Source organism: Hypomesus nipponensis, chromosome 23 (genome assembly GCF_054491055.1).
Source record: "Hypomesus nipponensis isolate SF chromosome 23, ASM5449105v1, whole genome shotgun sequence".
In the NCBI taxonomy this organism is placed as follows: domain Eukaryota; kingdom Metazoa; phylum Chordata; class Actinopteri; order Osmeriformes; family Osmeridae; genus Hypomesus; species Hypomesus nipponensis.
Window position 1 is genome coordinate 20,246,501 of NC_140383.1, and position 6,000 is coordinate 20,252,500.

A 6,000-nucleotide genomic window follows, 5' to 3' on the forward strand; every position below is an offset into this window, starting at 1 on the left:
TGAATAATAAACAAGAAAGCACCAAAAAGCATACAAATCTGAAGAAATGCTTGTAAGATGACCACAATCATCAACCATTGTGGAAATGTACGATTCTGATGGTTTGTGGGAGACTTCCACCGCGCTTGACACCTCCCAATCCTCTCCCCCTGCTCCCTTTTGAGCTTCAAGGCGAACTTTGCCCAGTCTCTGCAAACACACCTTTGGGTGGCAAAAATGGCCAACCGGGTGCAACTGGTCTACAGCGTGAGTTAAACAGTGTCAGCACGTACGTGAACCTCAAGGGAGAAAGATGAAGGGTTATTCTCAAGCCAGGTCTTGTGTGCCTGTATGCCTGTGTTTCTTTGTTTTAGTCTGCGTCTGAGATTGTGTTTTTGTGCTCGCCACACACACAAGAACGCGCACACACACACACACAACCTTGTGAACTTTGCCTGCAGCCACCTTGGTGACTGTTTCACAAATACACAAGCATGGACGCAGGCACAAACGTAAGCATGCACCCTTCTTTTTCTAGAGCGCGGTGCATCCCTGATGAAGAGGCACGGTATGTTCATCACAGAGAAGATGGATGAACCCACCACAGCCCCACCACCACACACACACACATGCCCATACATGCACATCATGCCCACACACAAACTCAGCCCTCCTGAGAGGTAAACGGCACAGTCTGACATCTGATTGCATCATGTACCCAAGATCTGGGGGAAAACAGCAAATAAGGCAGTTACAGAGAAATAGTCAGTCTAGTCAGTAATATGGATACTGCAGTGGTGCTCATCTCATCTCTACAGAGTTGATAACTGAGCACGACATGAGAGGCTACCTAGATACACACACACACAGACTCACACACACACGCAAATGCACACACACACACACACACACACACACACACGACACAAATGTATGATTATACTTGACGATGAATAAATGACGAGCAGGTTTAGCCCACTGAGATGTTGCACGTTTTGATAGCAAACAGTTGGCTGGGGATCCTTCTTGGTCAACGGCAACATTGACGAGCACTTGAGATGATGAGATGATACGAGCATCATACGCACGTGTGTGAACATTATGCATGTGCACGAGTGTGCCCACGAGTGTGTTTGTGCGTGCACAGCTACATGTGCGTGCACGAGGGGTTTGGGGACAGAGGGAGGTTACCAATTAGCGATCAATACACCGTGCACTCAGTGACTCCATTGTCTTATTTAATCTTCCTTCACTCCCTTTCTTTCCTTTTTTACTAACTAACATGCCTACCATCATAGCCATCTGGACAGGCTGAGGTAAAGGTATTGAAACATAGTAAACGTCATCATGTTAAGATTGATTAGGTATTCAATATGATCAATAATGTCAAATGAAAGACCGGAAAACCGAATGATTGGTGCTGGACCTTGGAGCAGTTGTGGCTGCTTTATGATAGAGCTGGAAGTCACTGGACTGGAGAAGAGCTGAGATAGAATGAGAGGTAAAGAGAGAGAGATAGAGAGAGAGAGAAAGAGAGAGAGAGAGGCAAATGATAGAGCAACTAATGCCTGTAGTCCACTCTCCAATTCCACCCCCACCCCTACCTCATCTGCTTCTTCTCTCTCTCTCTCTCTCTCTCTCTCTCTCTCTCTCTCTCTCTCTCTCTCTCTCTCTCTCTCTCTCTCTCTGTCTGTCTGTCTGTCTCTCTCTCTCTCTCTCTCTCTCTCTGTCTCTCTCTCTCTCTCTCTCTCTCTCTCTCTCTCTGTCTCTCCTGTCTCTCTCCCCTGTCTCTAGGGATATCTGTACACTCCTGTCCTAATGGGGGGATCCTTAGAGTAGGCTGCTGCTTTATCCCCTCCAGGCTATATCTGTGTGTATGTGTTTTGTGTGTGTGTGAAGCATTGGAGAACCTCACCCCACAGTTGAGGAGGACAGAGTACACACAAACTACACACACACACACACACACACACACATTTACAATAGGCTGTCAAATGTATACAGTATAAGAAAACACATGCACTCACATGCACTCAAGATCGACCCAGATGTTTAACAACTGCGGCATGCACACAGGAAAACATCCAAATACATAGCGGAACACCACACTCTGAAACACACTAGAACACACCCTAACACACCCTTGAACCCACACAAACACAAGGAACACACGTAGAAAATCACGCAGCAACATGGACCATCCTGTCATAGTAATAGATAAAGGGCTTTGCTTCACTACGACAAGCTTTCTCTCGTACATGCAGATTCCATACATGCAGGCGCGCACACATACACACACACACACATACACACACACATACACACACCTACACCTACACGTAGCCTGTGACACAGACCCACCATCTCTTTACATCACTGCACACTTAAGCACTCCCTCTCTCTTTGTCTCTTTTGCTCGCACTCTCCTGCTTTCTCTCAAACACGCACGCACACGCACACACACACACACAGACCCACTTTCCTGAGTGTTTTAATGGTCCTTTCAGAGTCCTATCTCTCTCACAGCATCACAAAGTGGCCGCTCTTCCTGGCTCCCTCAGTGTTAGCGCTGACGTGAGCAAAGTCTCCAACATGGCAGCACAGAAGTTGACTTCACTGGACTCACACATACACCTTCACACACACACACAACCTCACAGGAACATACACACGCCCTGCTCACGACATCCAGCTGTTTCTTCCATTTCTTCCGAACTCACTTGAGCGGACCCATTCCAGATTCCATCCTCCTCTTCTCACAACCACGGCAGCATTTGAGCCACCCCAGCACCCGTACTCCACTGACAGCTGTGTTTACTCCTCAGTCCATCCATGGCTGCCCCAGTCTCGGTCCCGGTCCTCTTTGGCTATGCTCGGGCCCAGTCTCAGACATCTAATCGAGAGGAGTTATTGTCTAAAACCTGGACCGACATTAGCAAACAGGAGACCCCTTCCCCACCCCCCCACCCCTTCCCCACCCCCTCCTGTCCCAACACCCCCTAGGTAAGGCCTGCCTGGATGGTGGAGGAATGCCACGGGACTACAAATGGATTCCACATGTTGTTTGCACAGTTTCTCTCCTAACGTGCTGACCTACAACTGGAACCAAAGTTCACACAGGAGAGGAGACATGAGAGGGGAGGTGTGGTGAGCGGAGAGGGGAGGAGAGGGGCAGAGAGGAGGGCTCTTTCTTTCTCTCCTGGAAACCAACGGGCTGACGTGTGTGGTTGCACAACTATTATTCTGCCAACCACCCCCCCCCACCCCCCCCCACCCCCATCCCACCCCCCCCCCCCCCCCACCCCCTCCAGCAACCTCGCCAGTCACAAGCCTAGTTCACGACAATACTGTGGAAGAGTAAAAAGACATGTTTATCAGTGATTGAAATGTTTCCCTCGACTAGTTTGTCTCTCCACTTATTCCTGCTGACTCCAATCCTCCCACTGAGAACACACACACACATACACACACGCACACACACACACACGTATGCATACAAACACATGCACACATCCCATGTGCACCCACTCCCAAAGGCAGCTTTGGTAAACAAACGTGGGCTGGACACGAGGGTCAAGGGTCGACACTACGGGAGGAGCACCAGCATCAAGAACATTCTGTCATTTGTACAGCTGACGAAACCAGAGGAGGACCACAGAGATTAGGGTTTGTTTTCACCCTTTACCTACTAACATCAGTCACGCAAGCACACTTATACACACACACACACTTTGGTGTTCTACTTACTTTGGAAACAAACACCAACAGCGTACATCTTTTAAAGAAAAAAAAAGAAATGTGGATAACATGTTCATAAATATATGGGTCTCATCTGTTGTGTTTCATTGTCTATTATTCTTTGGAATAAACACTGGCCATGACCTCCTGGTAATGAGCAGGTCCTGGACCATTTATATTAATTCATTTCACCACACGTTACCACTGCCAATGTGGTAGGGTTGTCTGTGTGTTCTCTTTGTGTTTGCCTGTGACGGGAGCCTCCAGTGATTGAATGGCTGGGCCCGACAGCTCCGGAGACACAAAACACTCTGTGGCCAGGGGCCATCATGCCCACATAAACACACACACACACACACACACACACAGACAAAAACACATACTCTGTAATAATCTGTATCTCTCCTCTCAACTTCAGCTTTGTCCTCCCCTCTCCCCTCACCCTTTTCTCCTCTCCCCTTAACACATCACCCTTCTCTCCTTCCCTCTCCTCCTCCCCCATTAACCCCCCAACCCCTGAATGGAATGGGAGACCAACCACCTGAGTTTGTCCTCTCGTTGTATTATCCAGCTCATCTCAGATCAATACCGGCAGAGAAGCCAGCTTGATCAATACCAGCCGAAACAACGAGTAGGGTGGCTAGCTAGCTAACCCAGCTGGTTCAGAAGCAGTGAGCAAGCTGGATCCTTGGAAGGCTTTCTTACTGGAACGTTCTGTCAACCATTGGATTCGGTACAAATATGAGGCATACCTGCCTACCTGCCTGCCTACCAACCTGCCTAAAGGGTCTGTCTGTCTGTCTGTCTGTCTGTCTACCTTCAGCAGTGGAGTGCTGGAACTCTATTAAATGTGGTGGCCTGAACTGTGATGGGCAGATAGCGTCCATGGGGTGATTGTTTTTTTAATTGAGTCCCACCTGGTGTGATGTGTATCTGTGAGGCTGGGCCTGGAGGGCTGATAACAGCCAGAAGAGGATCTTCACTGACTGTGTGTGTGTGTGTGTGTGTGTGTGTGTGTGTGTGTGTGTGTGTGTGGACGATTCATAGGTTTTATTTAGCAGTGCCTGTGAAGTTGTAATCCAATAATTCACTTATATCTTCGATCAAAAATGAAACAGGATGTGACATTCTGAGAGGCTGAGAGTTAGGATAAACATGATCGTGGTCCGATTCTGGAGGTCTCAGTGCTCCAGTCCTTGCCCGGCCTTTGCCTGGCTCTCATGTCTTCTATAGAGCAGGGGGAGAGAGCGCATGCTAAATGGATTTAAAGTGAGAGTTTAAATGGCCACTAATCTCACTCACTCAATGCCCCTGAGCTGCAGGGGGTCTCTCTCTGTCTCTCTTTCTCTCTCAACCCTCCTACCACTGTCTCACCCTCTCTCATACGTACACACACACACACACACTCCCCGCCCCCCCTAAGGCTGTCACCCAGTTCCAGGCAGGGCCTCTCCAGTGTGTGTGTGTGTTTGGGGGGAGGGGGCCGGGGGGCCGGGGGAGGGGGGCTGGGGGGCGGGCGGTAAAGTCACACAGGTCACTGCTCAGTTTCCACATCAAACCTAGGAACAGGGGACATGGTCTCTTCTCTTTGCCCTCCCTCCCTCCCTCTTCCCTTCCACTTCTCCCTCCCCTCTCTGTCCCTCCCCCTCTCCTTCCCTCCCTCGCCCCAGCCTCCCACCTTCCGCCGCCTCCTGCGCCCCCCCGCACCACCCCTCCCCTCTCCCTCCCACCCACCCTGGCTGCACAAATGCCTTTGCTGTCAGCTCTGCCCGGGTCCACTGTAATTGAAAATAACAGCCAAGGGCCAGCCCCTAGACCTCAACACCCCCCCCCCCCCCCCCAAAACACACACACACATTCTGCTCCCTTCCTGCCTGACGGACACACATCAATACCAATGACTATTACCCTGGAAGTGAGAGCACTGCCAATGACATCCAAAACACCCCCCCCCCCCGAAACACCCACACACATAAAAACACACCTAAACGCACACGGTGAACACTCACTGAAATGGACACACACACATAAAAAGACACGCGGTGATGCAGTACGCATGCTTCCATCTACACACACTGACAAATGCACGCACGGACAGACTCTCGTTTACTGACACACATGCTTGGTCTGACACACACCACACACACACACACCTCCCACACCTCCCCTCAGTGTCCTTCCTTTGCCACCCGAGCCTCCAAATGTTTAACCCGTTGCTAACAGCCCTGTAGAGCTGTCCTTGCTGCCTCAGTGTGCATAACACACAAAAGCACACACGCCCAC

The 6,000-nt window shown here is 50.0% G+C and overlaps 1 protein-coding gene across 2 annotated transcripts in view; it reads right to left on the reverse strand.

The window, feature by feature from the left end:
• klf12b (Kruppel like factor 12b) overlaps window positions 1-6,000 on the reverse strand; it is a 37,698-nt gene that overhangs the window by 30,848 nt on the left and 850 nt on the right. The window lies entirely within an intron of this gene.